Source organism: Schistocerca serialis, chromosome 2 (genome assembly GCF_023864345.2).
Source record: "Schistocerca serialis cubense isolate TAMUIC-IGC-003099 chromosome 2, iqSchSeri2.2, whole genome shotgun sequence".
NCBI classification, from domain to species: domain Eukaryota; kingdom Metazoa; phylum Arthropoda; class Insecta; order Orthoptera; family Acrididae; genus Schistocerca; species Schistocerca serialis.
The window spans coordinates 790,098,150-790,120,839 of NC_064639.1; positions in this window are offsets into that span (position 1 = coordinate 790,098,150).

Genomic DNA, 22,690 nt, shown 5'->3' on the forward strand with positions numbered 1-22,690 from the left:
CCCATAGTGCTCAGAGCCATTTTTTTTTTACTAAGCCTAGGGGTTGTGGGTTCGAAGCCCCTAGGTAAATTTGGGTATGATGAGCACTAGCATTTACACCAATAGCATGGATTTTTCTATGTATTTAAGTGCGTTTATTATGTTGTTTACTGGCCATATTAAAAGCTTCGGCTTAGATTCGGGCTCGAGATAGTTGGTGTGATTGTTTATTATTTTTTCCTTCAGGTACATAGTGGCTTCTGTGAGACTAAATCCCATCTGGAAATATTTTTGGAAAAACATATCGCAACTTGTAAAGTGTGTATTAAATCACTGTCGCTTGGAACTGCTTTATCCAAAAAGAACAGACCATTACAAATATTAGAAATCATTGGTCGAAACTTCATAAAATGAATGGGCAGCTTATTGTAAGATAAATGAAAAACACCATAGTTTGATCAAATAGGGACCAGACATTTAACTCTTCGCAAGACAAAAAGGTAGTCACACTACCTACTTTGCCGGATGTAATTGGGAAAAAAGTTGCTCCGCCGTGGCCTGATAATCATTCGATATCGTTGTGAATCGATGAAAGTATTATGGATCTCATTATCGTTGACATTCTGCCATACAACGTTGTTGAAGGAGATGCATTTCATAGGCTCAATTTGACTGACCCTGACACTCTATCCAGGTAGAGGGAAAATCTGAGAAATACTTTAGAACGACTTTAATACCAGCGACGTACGAGAAACTAAAGGAAATATGTCAGCTTTACCACTGACACATGGAGTAATCCAGCAAAGACATGCTCATTGTTGAGTTGCACAGGCCACTTAATTAAAGCTCTAAAAGGCAAAAAGTTAAACTGGCAACCATTATCTTGGAACAAGATCACACAGGGCAGCATATTTCAAAGAAACTTAGTCAAATTAGTCCCGAATTTAATTTAACAAATAAAATCGACATGGGTACCTGCGACAATGCTTTTAATATGCAAGCAGCCATGCGTTGTGGAAACTTTGCGTATATTGGATGAGTAGGTCATACGCTACAGCTAATTATTTATGATTCAAAGACGCTGCTGTAATGGATGTAATATAAAAAATATAGAAAAATTGTAGGACGTTTGAAAAGATGTGAACAAGCTTCGCGATATTTAAACAAGTTTCAAGAAACATGCGACTTACCCAAACACATTTAGATTTTTGATGTCGAAACCCGCTGGAATAGCACTTATTTAATGTTGGAACTGGCCGGTGTGGCCGCGCTGTTCTAGGCGCTTCAGTCTGTAACCGCGTGACCGCTACGGTCGCAGGTTCGAATCCTGCCTCGGGCATGGATGTGTGTGATGTCCTTATGTTAGTTAGGTTTAAGTAGTTCTAAGTTCTAGGGGACTGATGACCACAGATGTTAAGTCCCATAGTGATCAGAGCCATTTGAACCTTTTTTTTAATGTTGGAAAGACTCGTTGAACAAAAAACTGCTATCAATTTATACCTCACAGAAAGCGGTGAGATAATACTGCCAACTGCAGAACAATGGATGCAAGTAAACTAATGTACAACGGTACTCAAGTTCTCTCATCAAGCAACACTTCATATTTCAAGTGACTCTTCGTCAGTATCTTTAACAATACTGTTGATCGTCAAGCTTAATTCAAAATCGACCACAGAGAGGAAGATCTTGCAAAATGTAAAATTGCTCAAGACTCAGTTGTGCGAGCCCGTTAACAGGAGATTTTCTTACTCAAGAAATGCACCGCATTTATTGATTTCAACTCTAATACGAGTAGATCCGCGTTACTTCTGAGGAATGGACTTCTAGTCCATATACTTATCTACGCTCAACTACACTTAAACGTTTACCTGCCCCTCCTACTAGTGTTCCTAGTGAACAATTGTTCAGCGCAGCGAGAGAGATATATGTGGACAGGTGATCTAACTTGATTGACGAAAATGTGGACAAATTATTATTTTTAGGTTACAACATAAGACTGTTTAATTTTGATTATCAGTTCTTTTTCATTGATGGATATCAAAACGCTAATGGAAATTTAAGATTCATTTGGCTATTATTACGTGTTTTTCCAACTGTAATTGTTCAAGTATTTTTCAAGTAAATAAATATTAAAATTGAGTTTATTTCAAAGTGTTGTTATTTCTTACAGGATGCAAGATAATTTTAATCATCTCGTTACATTTTTTATATTATATTTTTAACCCTTTCGTGAGCCGTGGGAAACATGCTTCCCATTACAATGAACTCGCTCCTAGTCCCATGGGATTTACAGTTCCCACCTCTGTATGGTGCTACTACCTAGTGAACAGTATAGGGTGCTACTTCCAGTCGGAAGTTCCCGCCGTTTTTGCTGTACCTTCGCGCAGAGACATTGTATAGCTGAGTGTTGCTCTGTCGAGGAGCCTTTCAGTGCTGTTTGCGTGACATTTTGTGATTTTTTCCTCAAAGCTATAGTATAAGGTAAATACTTTTGATTTACCCAAATTTATGAAGGAAAACGTAAAATTGGAACGAGGGGAATTCCAGTTTGAAACAAAAGGAGCCATTTCTGGAGTAAAATGGGTGGATAGCCGTCCAGTCACTTTCCTGCCCTCAGTTCATGACCCATGAGAAACAGCCACAGTGAAAAGGAAAAACAAGTATGGTACTAGTACAGAGATTTCTTGTCCTGAAGCCGGCCGAAGTGGCCGTGCGGTTAAAGGCGCTGCAGTCTGGAACCGCAAGACCGCTACGGTCGCAGGTTCGAATCCTGCCTCGGGCATGGATGTCTGTGATGTCCTTAGGTTAGCTAGGTTTAACTAGTTCTAAGTTCTAGGGGACTAATGACCTCAGCAGTTGAGTCCCATAGTGCTCAGAGCCATTTGAACCATTTTGTCCTGAAGTTGTGGCAGAATACAACAAAATAATGGGTCGTGTCGATAAGTTTGATCAATTACTAGAAAGGTATGCTATTGGCAGACGTTCTGTGAAATGGTGGCACAGAATATTTTATTTCCTGGTGGACGTTGCTGCAGTGAACAGTTTTATCCTGTGGAAAATAAGTAAAAGAGAAAGTTGACAGCATGATCAGCCCACATACAGGATCCATCTAGCCACACAATTGATCGCTGGCTTCTCGTGCCAAAAAAGGCATGGACAAAAACCTGTCTTTCCGGCAAAAAGGGGTAAAGTACCTGAAGATTTTCGTCATGTCAACCCAGTTTAGGAGAAACCTACTGGACGAGCCGTCATTGTAGTACCAAAGCTGCGGAAAAGAGCACTCGCTGTGTTTGTACACATTTTCAAATACCACTTTGCATAGACCCATGTTTCAGAAAATTTCATGGCAAGTAATTGTGAACAATCATTGTAACAAGAGAAGTAAATTTATCAAATAAATATGACATATATTGAAAAAGTTGTTTTTGTCATTTAACTCCAAGGAAGGGCAGTGGGAAGAATACTTCCCACCTTATTGTGTGACCTCACTTTCACAATTGGAGCAAATCTGATATTCTGTATGATAAATATACCTATCTGTTAACAACTATCTGCTGTCCATTCATTAAAAAAAACTGCTCAATAATTTTTCCCACGAAAGGGTTAAAAAGTCATTATTTTATTCGCATTTTGCCAAACCTGAACGGAATTTCGTGGAGCTGTTAAACTCTCTGGTTCGGCCGAAGTTTAGGGCGATAGCCGATTATTCAGCTTCGACATCGGCTATAAATCGACCTTCGATCGGACACTATCTCTCCGCTGTTGTCAGTTTTCGTGACCGGTGCCGCTGCTTTTGTCAATCAAGTAGCTCCTCAGTTGGCCGGAGTGCATCTCGCTTGCCAACAGCACTCAGCAGACCCGGACGGTGATCCATACAAGCGCCAGCCTTGTCCGACAGCGCTTAACTTCGGTGATCTGACGGGAACCTGTTTTACCACTGTGACGAGGCCGTTGGCCCCATTATTTTCAGTTCAAATACTTCCATTCCACATGCAGTCGGAAAATGGCGAAGGCGACAATAACGAACAGCGCTACTATGTATCGTCCATCTTCTCTCAAATCACTGGTTTGTTATATCTTGTTATAGCAGTTATGTGAAAACCAGAGTGTACGCAGCGAAATTACGCACACTAATTGACATAAAAAATGATTCCACTCGAGAGGTTGCTGCTGTGTGGACACGGAAGTGAGGGAGAGCAATGAACAACCATGCGCAGGGAACTTTAACTTGTGAGCTGATGTTGCATACGTACTTTTTCCAGAATGCAGAAACATGATTTTGAATATATCGTGAAATGCCCTGGTGCGAGAACTAGTAAGGAAAATATCAATATGAAAAACTGTACACCAGTAACAATGAAATTGACGATTACCCTTCGGTTTTTAGATACTGGTTTGCAACACTTCTGTAGAATATGCGTTTCCTCTGGCCACACATGGACTTGCGGGTAGAGAAAAATTGTTCACTCCAACATCGTAATGATTTTCATTGCTTCCAAGAGCCATAAAATAGGGAAGATTAAAACAAAACAGAAGACTTAAAGTCAAGAAGCTGTTATTAAATTAGTTGTGGATACAAGAGTGATACTTAAACTCTAGTAGTATAGCCATGTAATGAGAATAGCGGCCTATAGCAAAGAAAATGCATACGTATATAGAAAAAGTAGTGGAAAACAAGAAAAAGTTGCCTCTAAATACAGCAGAAAGATCCTGAGGAAAGAGACCCGAAATAGAAAGAAGTCTAAGAACTACATATGTACAGTATGAACAAAAAATGACGAGCACGTTTTGCTTATCTCTACTGACTGCAGTTGGGAAATGTCTGTGATGACCCTGAGACGTACAAAGGAGTCCATAGTGTGAATCGTAGAGAACAATACTAGGGACCAAAGCAATTAACTTATACTAAGTGCTATTTTTTATAATTTCTCTAAAATGTCTGATTCGCGCAGACAAAAGACTACTTGACGCAATAGAGTAGGAAGAGATTAACGTTTAGCGTCCCGTCGACAACGACGTCAGTAGAGACGGAGCACAAGCTCAGATTAGCAACGAAAGGGGAAGGAAATCGGACGTGCCCTTTCGAAGGAACCATTCCGGCATTTGCCTGAAGCGATTTAGGGAAATCACGGGAAACCTGAATCAGAATGGCTGGACGTGGATTTGAACTGTCGTCCTCCTGAATGCTAGTCCAGTGTGCTAACCACTGCGCCACCTCGCTCGGTTTGGTGCAATAGAACGAACTAAGAAAGTAACGAAGATGAGTACCAACGTCCCATTGAGAGAGACAGTTGAAGGAACTAGGCACCCTCTAACTCGCGAAGAGCCTTTAATGTACTGATATCTAAGACAAGGACGTACAAAGGGAAAAAAACAAAAGACTGGTTTTGAATAATACAATACGGTCGTCATACATTTTCGAATATCAGTTATACAGGGTGAGTCACTAACTATTGTCACCTGTAATAACTCCGAAAATATGACAGTAGCTGAAAATGTTGTGGGACAAATGTTGCATGCGACAACGGGTGCCATAATATAACGTTCATTTTTTGTTGCTAGATGGGGTCGCGACAGAGATATGAAGGTCAACTTCGTTTTTTTAAAATGGGATGCTATAGTTCCGTACTTATTTTCTGATAGCGGCTATGAAGACGAATCCAATGATGTACAATAAGGTCTTTGAAGGTCAACGAAGGTTACAAAGGTGGCATGAACGTCCATTTACAGAAGGCGTACGAAGTGATGACCATTGGTATCAATGCACTGCTGTAATCTTATTATTATTGATTGAGTGGTATTTCTTATCACTTCGGCACCTATCGAAGCACACTTACCGAAGGACGTGCTCTGACAATTCTCTCTCATATATCGCGCAAATAGCAAATATTCGCCGAATACGGCGTATCCATCTAACGTGCCATTGATATGCAAACACCATTCGACGGTTTCGCAATACAACACTAATAGGAACGGTAAGTTTACTATCGTCGAATCAAGCGAATGTGAATGATGTATTCCTTCGAAGAACAAGTTGATATGCTTCTCATTTACGGAGGATGCCAACGAAATTCATTGAGAGCTAGAGACTTATACGCTGAAATATATCCTCGACGTACTCACCCTACACGTCCTATATTTAAATATGTCTGTGATAAATTGAGAACAACTGGATCTTTAACGCATTCTAAAGATATCCGGCAAAGGAAAGTTTCTAAAGAAACGGAAATTGGTACTCTTTCCACTGTGGTTCGAGATCCTTGTGCTAGTTCGCGTCAAATCGCAAGGGAATCTGGCATGAGCCAGAGTGGTGTTGTTTGTGTTGTGCATCGCCATAAATATCGTTCTTACCATATCAGTCTCCACCAAGAATTAACTGGTACGGCCGGCCGGTGTGGCCGTGCGGTTCTAGGCGCGTCAGTTTGGAACCGCGTGACCGCTACGGTCGCAGGTTCGAATCCTGCCTCGGGCATGGATGTGCGTGATGTCCTTAGGTTAGTTAGGTTTAAGTAGTTCTAAGTTCTAGGGGACTGATGACCACAGATGTTGAGTCCCATAGTGCTCAGAGCCAGCCAACTGGTACGGATTGCATGCGTAACATTGAATTCTGCCGATGGGCTCGATTTCAGATCCAGAGAGATTACACATACATTAATTTGATTTTACTTACTGACGAGGCTACGTTTACGAACCATGGAAATGTGAATTTGCATAACATGCATGATTGGGCACCTGAAAATGAATGTCGGCTGCGGCAAGTTGCACACCAAAAACCGTGGTCCGTGAACGTATGGCGTGGGATTCTGGAGGACAGAATTATAGGCCCCTATTTCATCGAAAGAAATCTTAATGGTAGGAAGTACACCACATTCCTGCAAGAAACATTAGGTCTGTTATTGGAAGAAATACCTTTAAGAACAAGAAACAGAATGTGGTATCAACACGAAGGTGCCTTGCACATTTTTTTGCTGATGGCTAGAAATGAGCAACAGAGGCAATTCCCAAATCGTAGGATGGGACGCGGAGGAGATGTGTCGTGGACGGCTCGTTTGCCAGACTTGCCGTCTCTGGATTTTTTCTTATGGGGATTCGTAAAAGTCATTGTTCATAAGGACGTTCCAACTACACCTGAAGATATGCGAGAGAGAATTGTCACAGCATGTGCTTCGATAAGTGCCGATGTGATAAGGAATACCACTCAGCCCACGATAAGAAGATTGCAGCACTGCATTGATACCAATGATCATCACTTCGAACACCTTCTGTTTGCAGAATGAGATTTTCACTCTGCAGCTGAGTGTGCGCCGATATGAACTTCCTGCAAGGAAGTTTCACCTTCTGTTTGGTTTGGGTTGTTTGGGGGAGGAGACCAGACAGCGAGGTCATCGGTCTCATCGGATTAGGGAAGGACGGGGAAGGAAGTCGGCCGTGCCCTTTGAAAGAAACGATCCCGGCATTTTCCTGGAGCGATTTAGTGAAATCACGGGAAACCTAAATCAGGATGGCCAGACGCGGGATTGAATCGTCGTCCTCCCGAGTGCGAGTCCAGTGTGCTAGCCACTGCGCCGCCTCGCTCGAACACCTTCTGTAAATGGACGTACAGTATATATACCACCTTTGTAACCTTCGTTGACCTTCAAAGACCGTGCTGTTACTCATCATTGGATTCGTCTCGATAGCTACTATGAGAAAATAAACTATAGCATCCCATTTAAAAAAACGAAGTTGACCTTCATATCTCTGAAGCGACCCCACCTCGCAACAAAAAAACCAACATCATATTTTGGCCCCCGTTGTCCCATGCAATTTTTTTCCCACAAATTTTTCAGCTCCTCTCAAACTTTCGGAGTTATTCTTGGTGGCAACAGTTAGTGACTCACCCTGTATACCTTAATTCTGTGAATTTTTTGTAAATTGAAATTAGCAATTCAGTTGTAGAATAAACTGCTATGGCGACTCTCCGCATAGTTTTATTGTCTAACTGTGTAAGTTAGTTGCAAATTCTGTATGAGTGCATTTGTTTCATTCTGAAAGAAACATCGTTTAACGGCCTCCACCGGAACGTAGAATAGTGCTCTCTTCATTTTCACTATCAATAAACGCTGAAATCAGATTAACTATCGAAGTACAAGACTACCTCAAACATACAGTTACTAGACCTAGTAAAAAATGAAAAACGCAAATTAATTACACACCCAATCTCTGATTCAGGAGTAAGCAGCTTCAGTCCACGATTTTCGTTCACATATATTCTTAATAATTGTTCTCTGTACTTTATCATCGTCCACAGAAGTAGACCAGAGACTGCATTTGGCTCTTTGAAGGAACACTGGGCGTCTGCGATTAAAATCTTTGGTTTTTAACATTCCAGACGTTCATCCAGGCAATGTCAGCGTATTTTGGCGTATCTATGTTCAACCAAAACGGCAGAGTTTAGTCCTCTGGCTTCAATGTAGAGTTCTTAAAGCGTTAATGATAAGAACTGTTCAATAAACGTCATTTGGGACATACGCAGTACTGATTAACCTCGTCTAAGATTGTTTAAGCAAACAAACAAGGGTCAAAAAATTAAGGTACGGTGGTTGGACAGTTTATCCAGAGTGTATAAAAGTGAGTTTCATTTCGTAATTTAAACAAAAATTTTAGTTTCAGTGTTACTGTTAGTATAAGTGAGCTATAAAATTATCATTCACGAAAAAAAAAACGCCCATAATGTACTGCCTAAGGGTTGTCACATCTGACACCTGTGCCACATCTGAGGTGGTAAAAGTCATTGGATAGCGATATGCACATATACTGATGGCCGTAGAATCGCTTACACGAAGTATAAAGGTATAGTAGTGCATTGGCGGAGCTGGCAGATGATTCGTGTGAAAATATTTCCGGCGTGATTACGAATGTACGACGGGAATTCTCAGACTTTGAACGCAGAATGGGTTGGAGGTAGACGCATGGGACATTCCATTTCGGAAGTCATTACGAAATTCAATATTCCGAGGCACGCAGCGCCAAGAGTGTGCCAAGAATACCACATTACAGGCAGTGCCTCTCCTGAGTTCATAACCATGTCTGTTGGATACTAGAGGACTGGAAAACTATGTCTTAGTCAGATGAGTCCCGATTTCAGCTGGTAAGAGCTGATAGTAGTTCGAGTGTGGCGCAGACCCCACGAAGCCATTGACCCAAATTGTGAACAAGGTATTGTGGAATCTTGTGGTGGCTTCATTATGGTGTGGACTGTGTTTACATGGCGTGGACTGTGTCCTCTGGTCCAACTGAACCGATCATTGACTGGAAATGGTTATGTACGGCTATTTAGAAACCATCTGCAGCCAGTTCGGACTACATATTCCCAACCAATGATGTCATGTCACAGGGCCACAGTTGTTCACGACTGGTTTGAGAACATTCCAAACGATCGAGAGAAAGATTTGGTCATCCACATCGCCCAACTTGAATCCCGTCAAACATTTATGAGATATAATCGAGATGTCAGTTCGATCCGCCAGGGTAGCCGAGTGCGCTAATGCGCTGCTTCATGGACTCGGGTAGGCGCGCCGGCCCCGGATCGAATCCGCCCGGCGGATTAACGACGAGGGCCGGTGTGCCAGCCAGCCTGGATGAGGTTTTTAGGCGGTTTTCCACATCCCGCTAGGTGAATACCGCGCTGGTCCCCACGTTCCGCCTCAGTTACACGCGTAGCAGACATTTGCAACACGTTCGCACTGTTTCACGATTTACACTAGATGCAGACAGCTGGGGTACACTGATTCCATCCCTGGGAGTACAGGATGGAGGCAGGAAGGGCATCCGGCCACCCCTAAAACTAACCTTGCCAAATCCATTCTAACCACACCGACCCTGCGATCACTGCGGGCCTACGGCGTAAGCAAAAGAAAGAAAGAATCGAGATGTCAGTTCGTGCACAAGATCCTGCACTGGCAACACTTTTGCAATTATGGACGGCTACAGAGGCAGTATGCCAACGACTTGTTGAGTACGCGCCACGTTGCTGCATTATGCCGGGCGAAAGAAGATCCGACACCATGTTAGGAGGTATCCGATGACTTTTGTCACCTCACTGAATAACCCATTCGAATCTCATACAAAACACGTTTTTCTACGTCAACTTGCAACATTTCTGCCTTCACCTACCTTGTTGCTTATCAGAAATGTGTTATTTTCACTGCTACAGTTGGGCAGAGTTAACACACGAAGCTATCTGTGGCTTAACACGGGGAGTGCACCGAGATGGTACCACATGAGTAAGCAGCAGGTTTTAGTAATGTGTAGTTGAGCTCATTTGTATACGTACAAAGGGAACATGTTTGTTACTTTTGCTATAAAACGTTGTTATGCCAGCAGTCGTCAGTAAGACAATATGATAAAACTTGCTCGAAGTATAACTGACATTTTACGTGTTTAACTAACCGTATTTTACGACCTATAAAAAAAACCCCACCCTGAACATACCTTGAAGGCCCAAGGTTACTGACTAGCCGCCGTGTCAAGACGCACTTCTTTCTTCAAAAAGTTACCTCCAAAATTGAGGTGTGTCTTATACTCGAAGTTAATATAAAAATCCCCCGTGTATAATTTATAATTCCCGCCAGTCTTAAAAATAGCCATGTATTCGATGCTGCGAGAAACCTATCTCTGTCTGGCAGCACTGGATTCAACTGATAGCAGGAGTGCCTCCATGCGACAAACATGAGTTGCAGGGATTCAAAAGCTTGCTAGCATTCTCTCGCTCCCGCCCCTACATCACAAATCCAGAACACAGTATAGCCGTCATGCGTCATTGCAGTCTACGGACCCTGCGCACTTGAATTGATAGTGATATTTGTTTAGATATCGGTAACACTACAATATTTGTGTTAGTAGATACACTGAAACGGCAAAGAAATCGGTATAGGCATACTTATTCAAATACAGAGATATGTAAGCAGGTAGAATACGGCGCTGCGGTCGCCACCGCCTATATAAGACAACAAGTGTCTGGCGCAGTTATCGGATCGATTACTGCTCCTACAATGGATGTCTATCAACACTGACGTGAGTTTGAACGCGGTGTTAAGGTAGGTGCACGAGCGACGGGACACAGCATCTCCGACACCTCCGAAGTAGCGATGAAGTGGGGATTTTCCCGTAGACCATTTCACGAATGTACCGTGAATATCAGGAATCAGGTAAAACACAAAATCCCACAAGAACAGGACCAAGGACGACTGAAGAGAGTCGTTTAACATGCCAGAAGTGCAACAGTTCCGCTAGTTGTTGCAGGTTTCAATGCTGGGCCATCAACAAGTGTCAGCGTGCGAACCTTTCAACGTTTCGGTCGCAAACATCGATATGGGCTTTTGGAGTCTAAGAGCCTCTCGTGTACCCTTGATGACTGCACGACACAAAGCTTATCGCCACGCCAGGGTCCGTCAAAACCGACATTGGACTGTTGATGAAACATGTGGCCTGGTCGGACGAGTCTCGTTTCAGATTGTATCGAGTGGATGGACGTGTACGGGTATGGAGACAACCTCGTGAATCCATGGGCCCTGCATGTCCGCAAGGGACTGTTCAAGCTGTTGGAGGCTCTGTAATGGTGTGAGGTGTGTGCAGTTGGAGTGATGTGGGACCCCTGCTACGTCTAGATACGACTCTGACAGGTGACATCCTGTCTGATCGTCTGCATCCATTCATGTCCATTGTGCATTCCGGCGAACTTGGGCAATTCCAGCAGGACAATGCGACACCCCACACGTCCCGAATTGCTACAGAGTGGCTCCAGGAACACTCTACTGAGTTTAAACGCTTCCGCTGGCCATCAAACTCCGCAGACATGAACATTATTGAGATATCTGGGATACCTCCCCATGCGCTGTACAAAAAAGATCTCCACCCCCTCGTATATCTTATGGATTTATGGACAACCTTGCAGAATTCATGGTGTCAATTTCCTGGAGCCTTACTTGAGACGTTAGTTGAGTCCATGCCACGTCGTGTTGCTGCACTTCTGCGTGCTCACGGGGGATCTACACGATATTGGGCAGGTAGACTAGTTTCTTTGGCTCTTCAGTGTAGGTTCGTAATGGAAAAAAATAAAAATGAAAATAAATTATGCGGGCTATAAATGAAGAGTACAACGATGATGGCAAAAGCAAGAAGAAAAAGAAGGACGTTCAGATGACGATTTGCAGGCATTTTAAAGGTCATTTCGGTTTTATAAACTAAGAATTTTTTTTTAGTTTGTCTTTGCAGTATAATAATATAAATGACAAAAATGTTATTTTTTTTTAAATGCTTAGTAATTAAGTTGCGTCTTATAGTCCATAGAGTCTCACAGTCCTTAAAATACAGTATTTACTTATTGTTTTTCAGCTGAAACCACTCAAGAATTATACAAACACAAAGATTTCAGTGGCAACACAAGAGCTTATTTATTTATAAAATGCTATTCTTAATATCATTTTTACATTGTTTTGCCACGCATCCACTAGAAGTACGACATTAAAGCTTTCTCTGTCGTCCATTTGTAACACGCACCAGTTCTGATCATATATTCTCCATTTGAACTAACACATATTACGATGAGACGCTTTATTAGCTTTCTAGCATAATATTTTATGCAATCTGACGCAGGTGTCATCTAGCTGTGAATGTAACTGAAAATAGAACTCTCAAAATTCTGTAACTTCTGTGAAATATTGGGATTGAATACCGTATAAAATTGTTAATGAAAGCTATGTCCGTTTCTAAGTAATACTTAAACTATTTTGATTCCATTGTTCACTAATTAGCGTGAAATAGCAGTTTAAATGGCCTTTAATTAACTTGGTGCCACATAAGTTTATCTCTTGTGAATAGCACAGCAATGAAATTTTATCACTTCAGTTCAACAAACAACCATTGAAACCTTGTTCTGTCAGTTCAAATCCAATCTGAATACCATTTCTTTATGTGAATGTGATTTCATATGTTCAGCGAAGATGCGCTACAACAGAGGTGAAATGCGGTAATCATAGCACATTAGCAAAAGCGTTCACTTTCAGTTCATAGTGCTGGGTTCTGACTGTCAGTAGCAGATAGCTCGTACCTGTGCTATTGCGGCGCATTGAGTGGAGGGTCAACGTGTTGTGAATTAGTTGTATTTAAAAAATGAAATTACGTAACGAAATTATGTGCTGGAGAAAACAAAGATGGTGATGCAGATTCCATCCAACCCAACAATTTGCGTGGATAAAAATCATTAAACATGAAAACCAGGGTTCAGGAAGATGTGAGAAAAACACAGGACACGTTGCTGAAACTTAATACAGTATATTGTGAGAATCAGTCATTAACAGTCCCTGACGTTTTAAGTCACAATAACTGTCCAAAACTCTCCTCTCTCAACTACAAAATCGTTAAGATGGCCACCAACAATAGTATATATGACGATTGCGTTCCATATATCTGTAAAAACTCAGACCATAGTATCCCTAATTCATTACAGTTATCTTCGTCTTAATATTAAAGCTACAGTGAAAAAGATTTGCCGGCCGGAGTGGCCGTGCGGTTCTAGGCGCTACAGATTGGAACCGCGAGACTGCTACGGTCGCAGGTTCGAATCCTGCCTCGGGCATTGATGTGTGTGATGTCCTTAGGTTAGTTAGGTTTAATTAGTTCTAAGTTCTAGGCGACTGATGACTTCAGAAGTTATTTCGCATAGTGCTCAGAGCCATTTGCACCATTTGAAAAATATTTCTCCATTTTCGAGAGAGCGCAACGCTCTGTTGCATACTATTATGTGAAGTTAAATGTTCTCAAGTTTTTAACAAAATTCATAGTTTTTTTTACACGCAGAATAAAATATGAAATAAAAATGTTGGGAAAAAAAGATCACAAGAAAGGCGACAGCGTAACATTTGCTTTTCTATTTGAGCACACTGTGTGAAACTGTAGCTGTTTTAGGGTAATTTTATTTTATTATTTTTATTTTGTGTCATTTCTGTACCTCTATTTCACTCCAGAACTGAATATGGCCCACGAAGGCTGAATAATAATTGATTACCCAAAATTTTGATAGTACCAAAGGTTTTCAAATAAATATAACTCAAAGTTAACCAGCGAAATTGATGAATTTTTGAAAATCAACAAATTAGACACCTTGCGAAAACGTGGAGATTTAAAAATTAAACATATACATATTCTTATCAATACCACCATGACGATCTACTTGGTCAACAATTACAAACTGTTTTACGGTTCCAGCCGGATAAATCATTGATTTTACAAAATCAGGTTAGCAAAGCACAGCCAACTAAATGCGAATGTGGACAAAACATGTAGGGAAGAGAGAGTATAAGAGCAGAAGTTAGCTTTTAAGAAGTGCGTGACCCATTTCAAGCTCAATATCTTCTGTTATTGGGATGGATTTCCTAGCAGTGAGTAGCAACTGCCTCAAACATAGGACGTTTATCTAGGAGAGAAACTAAAATACTTGAATGTATAATTAAACTACAGTAACTATAACTCAATCTGTTACGACATCAAACACCAAACCATTGTTTATCATGTTTTGTGGAGATCTTAATCACATATTGGGTAATTAATCATTAAACCTTTCATCCCATTCGGAACTGATTCCATCATCAGCATCAGTATGATGAGAGATCCCTACTCGCATGAATACCCACGTATATTGATAATTGTATGGAAGTAAACAGCCTGCGAATATCATCTTGAGAAAATTTTGATACTATGCCTGAAATACGTTCATGAAGGTCGCTGGATGGGAGCTGGTATCGGTACGCATGCGACAGCAAGCGCTGCCTATCATGTTCCTAAACACCCCGCATAAAAACGATTCTGCGGCTCATGCCTCGGGTTCTGTTGGTGATAAAAAGATAGGGTCAAGCCCATGGGCTAGGAACCATTTATATATCGAAGAGAGCGTTCGCCTTAGTGTCACTAACATACTCTACAAGGTCAAATTATGAATGTTACATATATCCTCCTACTTAGGCAAATGGAGCAATTAGTTTGGTTCTTTTTGCATCTGATGTGGTCTACAATACCCCTTAAGAGGCTAATGGAGGCACCAATAATTCGTGGACGGCTCCTTAGAAAATCCCAGAAAAAGTTTATGTTCACCATCTTTTCGTACCAAAGCCAACTGCAAGATCGTTAGGCACAGCAAATGGCCCCATCTCGAGAACCTTGAAAATTTTCTAGATATCTTCACCCGTTTCCGAGACACAGAGGTACGCACGTAATATCCGGTGTGAGGCGAAAACGTAGTTTATAAAATGACATAGCACGGAGAAATATTCTGTAAAGTGTTTCCGTTATCATCAGAAGGGTTCTGGGAACCCACGTTGTAGTTGTGAAGCACATGCAACATTTTTGTGCATGTAAAATCCGGTCTTAAGTGCAAAATTAGTTTTGCGTTACTTTAATTTCACGTAAGTAAATAATGAAAATTTTACTGGACCATAAAGTTCTTTCCATTTGAGTGGTAGTCCTGTTGTGGCACAGAAAAGAAAGGAACCAGCGGAAAAAAGCTTCTATCGGAGCACAAAAATGCGAATATTCTACTGTTTAAGAGACCGACTGAAAAATAGGTTACCAGCTGACTCATTCTATCTTCCTCAGTATCTTTATAAATTTTTCCAAAACTTTTGGCATGCGAAAATATTCGTGCTTTTTTATGCTGAGAGAGAAGGAAACAGCGTCAGTGGGAAAGAGACCGAAGAGTAATAAATACTGGAAGACAGTAGACAGCGATTGTGGTACTGAAAGAGCGAAGGGGACATTGGCAGTGTGAGAGGAAGAGAGGGACACAGTGGGTGTGGGACATAGTTGATAGGGCAGAACAGTGTTAGGAAAATAGTGAAAGACATAGTGCCAGTGGGAGAGGAATAAAGAGACCGAAAATTGTAAGTAGGTGAGAGACAGTGATGATGAGAGATGGAGTCTATGGCAATGACAGCGAGGAAGAGAGAGATAGCGACAGTGAGAAGAGACAGCAGCAATGGGAAGTAATGAATGAGCAGTAAGAGAGAGAAAGTGGCAGACAGTGATAATGAGACGAGCCAATAGTAGTAGTAGGATAGAACGAAGGAGACTATGGCTGTGAGACAGGGAACAGTGATAAAGAAACACAAAAGGGTAACGACAACGAGATGGGCTAAATGAGTGAGTGAGAATGGACAAGTGGGTGTGAATAGGAATGAGCGACTTACAGCGACTGAACAATGGGTGTTGAGTGAGATACATTTAGAACAGCTTGTGGGAGATGAGTTGCATGTTAAAAAGAGCACGAGTGTGTTAGCAAGTCAAAATTTTTGGGGACATTTTTGAAGGTGCTGAGGAAGGTACAGTGAGGCGACTGGTCCCCCATTTTTAGTCAGAGTATTTTAAAAAGGAGCGTATTCGCCTTTTTTGTGCTCTGATAGGAGCATTTTTTTTTTACTGGTGAAACTATGTTTTCTTATGACTGCCAGACATAAGACATATCAGGGGATTAGGGACACCATTCAGTGATCTGTACTTTACTCAGGATCTGCTACTTGAACCTTGTCACGAAGGGTACTTACAATAGGACTTACGAGTCCTGCCATATAACGGCGATTATTCAGCCTTCCTTCAACAATCAGCAAATCATTCCCGTTATAACCTCCAGTAACTCTCGCTGTGGCCTTTAGTCAGTTCGGCTACCGGCACGCTGGCGTCGATTTGGCGATACAGAAGCGAGACTCATGGTCGAACAACAAAGAATGCCAGTCAATAACACAGTTGATTTTGGTTCTACGCCACGCAAGTCTCTGTTGTCTATGGTATGGTGTCAGCGGTAAACAACCCATGACAGCTCGAGTTCTGACCCCAGTCTTCAGTAAACCCATCAGGAAGATTCGTTGTGACACTGTGCCTGAAAGAGTGCACCTGATGACTTCCATCTGTTTGTCAGAGCCAATCAAACAATCCGACAACCTTCCTGTAGTGCAATCCTTCCGGAAGGGACTGCGCCCACTCATTTTCCCACATTGTTGTCCAAGAGTACATCTTGTCATCACCTGAATAGCCGAAATTTCAGATGATCAAAATGCCAGATCATACATTTGTCAGGAGAATGTCGGTGTCACACACAACTTATTTGTATCCAGAAACTGAGACGGTATTCTGAAACAATAGAATTATGCTGCTCACCTCATCACTACAAAAAATAATGAGACAGATTAGAAAATAAGCAATTATTAAGAATGTTCCAGGTATCACACCAGGAAACTGACTGGTTCATATGCCACTAATACTGAAGTATTGCCTTTTACGTGTGACGATACAAGCACAGACATATAGTAGTAAAGTTATAATTAGGAAAACTGTAGACAAAAGAACCATTTTTCCTTTCTTTTAAATTTTTACAAGAGAACAACAAAGTTAAAATCGAGAAAAAGATCTCTGATTAGAGACTTGTTTCTTACACAACTCCGTTCTTGGCATTAGATGTTTCAAAATTTGCTGTAAAACTCCCTGCACCGTTGAGGAAAATGGCAAGATCGTCAGTAGGCCTTGTTACTGATAAACATGGCTGGTCGTTGCATTGTGCCGGAATTGCCGCCTATACCTTCACGTAACTAGCTCTGTTGTTAGCAGACACAACCCAGCCACAAGAAGAGAAGAAATAGAAATTTTTTCAAAAAACAGTCTTAAGAATAATGGTTTATCATGTGAAGGAACCCAGCGGTAACATTCTCGCTAGACAGAAGTTCAGGTTCTGAGGAATTGCAATTCAGCCAACTTACTGCTTCTACTTGCGTAGATTCTTATCGATATAGCTTTTAAATACCTATCCGTTATGTGTTATTATTAAGTTAAAGTCAATAGCAGTGACTTTTAATAGACAGTTGCTCCTATATTGATGTCAACACGCTCACTGAAATGCTATTGCTTATCGTACTCTGTCCAGTAATACCAAAGATTAAATGCCACAAATTGATCGAAATGTCTAAACACGTATGTAAGAAGTAGCGCCCTAGATCTGTTCCTAATAACTCCTTCATGTCCTCAGACTTGGTTGCGAATTAATTCTTAATATCCACAAGTGACAAATTTATTATCTCAATACAAGTGACTCTATCTTTCCGTCTGATATTAGATGCACTTTCAAACACCTACTGACTCCACACGATAGTCAAAATGATACTGTCCCCTTTTCACAAATACACAAGAATCTACCATTGCTACCGAGCGAGGAGGCGCAGTGGTTAGCACATTGGACTCGCAATCGGGAGGACGACGGTTCAATCCCGTCTCCGGCCATCCTGATTTAGGTTTTCCGTGATTTCCCTAAATCGCTTCAGGCAAATTCCGGGATGGTTCCTTTGAAAGGGCACGGCCGATTTCCTTCCCCATCCTTCTCTCACCCGAGCTTGTGCTCCGTCTCTAATGACCTCGTTGTCGACGGGACGTTAAATATTAATCTCCTCCTCCTCCTCTACCATTGCTCTTCTGTAACAATTGAGGAACAACACACCAAACAGACACAAGAACGTAAAGTTCTTAGTTTACTTAAGGTTTTCCTCCTTGGCCTCGACTCGCTCGTTCTGTGCCGAAGCCGACGATATAGTTGCAGCCGAAGCCGATGATGTACCGGGTGATCAAAAAGTCAGTATAAATTTGAAAACTGAATAAATCGCGGAATAATGTAGATAGAGAGGTACAAATTGACACACATGTTGGAATGACATGGGGTTTTATTAGAACTAAAAAAAAATACAAAACTTCAAAAAATGTCCGACAGATGGCGCTTCATCTGATCAGAATAGCAATAATTGGCATAACAAAGTAAGAGAAAGCAAAGATGACGTTCTTTAAAGGAAATGATCAATATGTCCACCATCATTCCTCAACAATAGCTGTAGTCGAGGAATTACGTTGTGAACAGCACTGTAAAGCATGTCCGGAGCTATGGTGAGGCATTGGCGACGGATGTTGTCTTTCAGCATCCCTAGAAATCTCGGTCGATCACGGTACACTTGCGACTTTAGGTAACTCCAAAGTCAATAATCGCACGGACTGAGGTCTGGGGACCTGGGAGGCCAAGCATGACGAAAGTGGCGGCTGAGCACACGATCATCACCAAACGACGCGCGCAAGTGATCTTTCACGCGTCTAGCAATATGGGGTGGTTCTAATAAAACCCCATGTCATTCCAAGCATGTGTGTCAATTTTTATCTCTCTATCTACATTATTCCGTGGTTTATTAAGTTTTCAAATTTATACTGACTTTTTGATCACCCGGTAGTTGTATTCTGGCATCTCGCCTCTCGGAGTTCTGTTTCTCTTGTGCGTGACTTGGATTAAGGACAGGCAGCACCTGGCGAAATATATCATTACCTTTACCTACAGGTTAGACGGTTAAACCTAACACTAAATAAATCTAATGATACAATTTGGAATCAAAAATCTCTGTCTGTCTGTTAACACGCTACAGTCAACTTCACTACTTCGATCAGAATCACTAATGTTGGCTCAATGCACCCCTCTCAGGACAGGTATATAATTAATACATAATTAATACACAAGGCTCGCCACTCTCTCTCTGTCCCTCTGTCTGTCTCTCTGTCTGCCTCTCTCTCTCTCACTGCACTGTCCCAGAATTGCCGCCTATAGCTTCACGTAACGAGCTCTGTTGTTAGCGGACATTCTTTTTATTTCTTTTCAGAAGTTTCGTAGGAAGAAAAGAAACTGTTGGGCGAAGAAAATTTTTAAGAAGACTGTGTGCTGGGACTGAGAAACATGACTGGAAGATTTACAAATGTGAAAACTGCAAATGATAACCTCAGTGTAGTTGCAAAAGCATCAATATTTTAATGAAACTGGGATTATCTCAAAACGAATAAAGTCGTCTTCTTGTCGTGGAGGTACTACAGCTGTCACCGCATCTCGCGTCTCAGTAGTGAAACGCCTCGATCTAGCCGTTCTTACTCATCCTCTTCTATTACTCTTCTCTTCTTCCTCTCTAGGTTACCATTATCCATTCTTTTCGTAATCTTCCTCCTCCTTTTCTTCGCGCCTTCTTCTTCCAGGAAAGGGCACCCTTTGACCATCTATCCTCTTCCATTCCTTTGTTATACCCTAACGATCCAAACAGTCTTTCTTCTATTCTACCCGTAATACTACAATGGATCTGTGTCCTTTCCCGTATTGCCTCAGTTCTTACCCAGTCGCTGATATGGATTACGTGGCAGTAGTTGGCAGCACAATGCACCTAATATGAAAAACGTTATGTTTTTGGGGGTGTCCGGATACGTTTGATCACAGAGTGCATCTGACCTATATGACAATATACGCTTTTTCGACAAGGACTCGTTTTTCATAGTAGTCTGATGTCTTTTTACATATAAACAAGGTCTTGTACTTGAAAATGTGGACCTTACAACAATAAAATAAAAATTATTACAGTCGAATGGTGGCAGTATCATTACACTTTAAAAACAGCTATGTCAAAATACTTTCTGAAGATCTCAGTAGACTAGATGACCGCTTCGATTCCTTTCCAATCTCTTCTCCGTGATCTGTCGTAGGATAAGAGATATTATTTACACAAGGCCTGCCTCTTCGAAAGTCACTTTGGTCTTCAATTTCTGTTATAAGCTTCTCTATTCTTCAGTTTAAAACCATCCCTTACAGCCCGCTAACTAAACTTGTGACACTTGCGCCATGATAGTTGCTACATGCTTTCTTGCTTCCTTTGCTACGTATGAAGCGTAAACACACTAAGTTCACTCAACTGCAATTTCCTCTCAAAACTACATACGTTTATTAAATAACGTGCTTAGATATTTATACAGAGTACGTGGGCCATGCCGCAATAACCCTATTGGTACATTTATTTTTATTTGTGTACCCGCCTTTTGTGCTCGTGGTTATTTTCTCCATATCTTCACCACCATGGTTCTCTTCCATCTCCCATTCTATTTTCTTGCACTTCATCTTCCCTCTGATATGAGGCCTTTTAATCGCTTCTACCACTCTTTCATACTGATAATCAGCAAGATTTCTATTTCTTCTGCCTCTTTCCTCGGCCTTGCAACCATTTCCAATGCCGTCGCCATTTTTGTGCCCCCCCATACATCCATCGGCTTCTTCGCACTTATTCTTCGAGATTTCATTTTTCCTTGTACAGATGTGCTCTTTTACTTAGCTCTTCATTCTAACGTAGAAGGCACTGTCCTGTTTGTCCCTTGTTCACAATCAGTTTATAAATAATACCTTTTTTAGGTTTACCTTTTCTTCGGTGCATTGAGTCCACCATTGTGGGCCCTCTTTCCTGCTTCTTTCTTCTGCGCCATTGTTCCAAATGCTGTTACATGTACGAACCGTTTAATTCCTTGGTACACATGCTCTGCCGTTCATTCTTCTAGGCGTCTTTGTTTGTTCAAAAACAGTTCAAATGGCTGTGAGCACTATGGGACTTAACATCTGAGGTCATCAGTCCCCTAGAACTTAGAACTACTTAAACCTAACTAACCTAAGGACATCACACACATCCATGCCCGAGGCAGGATTCGAACCTACGACTGTAGCAGTCGCGCGGTTCCGGACTGCGCGCCTAGAATCTTTGTTTGTTGGCTAACCGTTATTTATAAAGAAATTGTACAGATTCTTGTTACAGTCAGTGTGTTAATGTAGATTTTCCTGGCTAGACTATAGATGCAAAGGTCTCAGGTTTTGAACCCGATTGCACTTTTAAAATATCGCGACGTTTAGAAGAGTGTTATACCCAACTCCTTCGGAGTGTCGCGGTATTTTAACTCTGCCGCCCGGATGGAAGCCCGAGATCTTTTCATCAACATTATCTATTACTGACCTAAGTTCTGTGGAAGGACTTTCCCACGTATACATGTGGATCTGCTTGTGAGGAAAGAAATCATTTAGAATCTTCAAGGACAATTTCTCACATATATCAGCTAACCTTTCTCCATTGTCATTTACTGCTTCATCATCATATTTTCCCTCTACTCCACTATCGATGTGCAACCCTACCTTTCCATTAAACTCTCCCATTAACATTTTTTCTTTACGGGCTCTTATGCTCTCTAGCCTCCTTCCTGATTTATCTCAAACCTCATCTTTGACTTTAATGTCAGCGTCATTTGTACGTGCATAAGATCCGACAATGATAAATTTGTGGCCATATTTTGAGATTTCTACAGTCATAATCCTCTCATTAATTTCCTCCAAGCATTTGCATGCTTCTTATGCACAACTATTGAAATCCTTCTGTTGACCCTCTCCTTCCTTGTAACGCCACAGTGAAAACGAATGTAATGTGATATATTTTCATTTCCCTTCCCTCTGACCTTCGTTCCGCTGAGAACACACTTATCTTAAACCTCTCTAGTTCCTGAACACTTACCTTTTCTTTGTGTCCAAATCCTCCACATTCCACCTTGTATGAAATAATTTCATAAATACTCATAGTAAATAAAACACTCATTTTCATTTGTTTTCAATTTCCACTGATTTGTGTTAATTTATTGTGTTTTCCATTAATAGTTTTTAATGATTTCGTGATTTATTGTATTAACTTTTAATATTTTGCAATATAACTACACAGATGAATAGTTACTGATGTGAGATTTTTCATGTGGAAAACAGCTGCTTCATATGCATCTAATATGTATCAAATGTGGACTTTAGGCGAAAAAAATTGTTTTTGTAATTTTA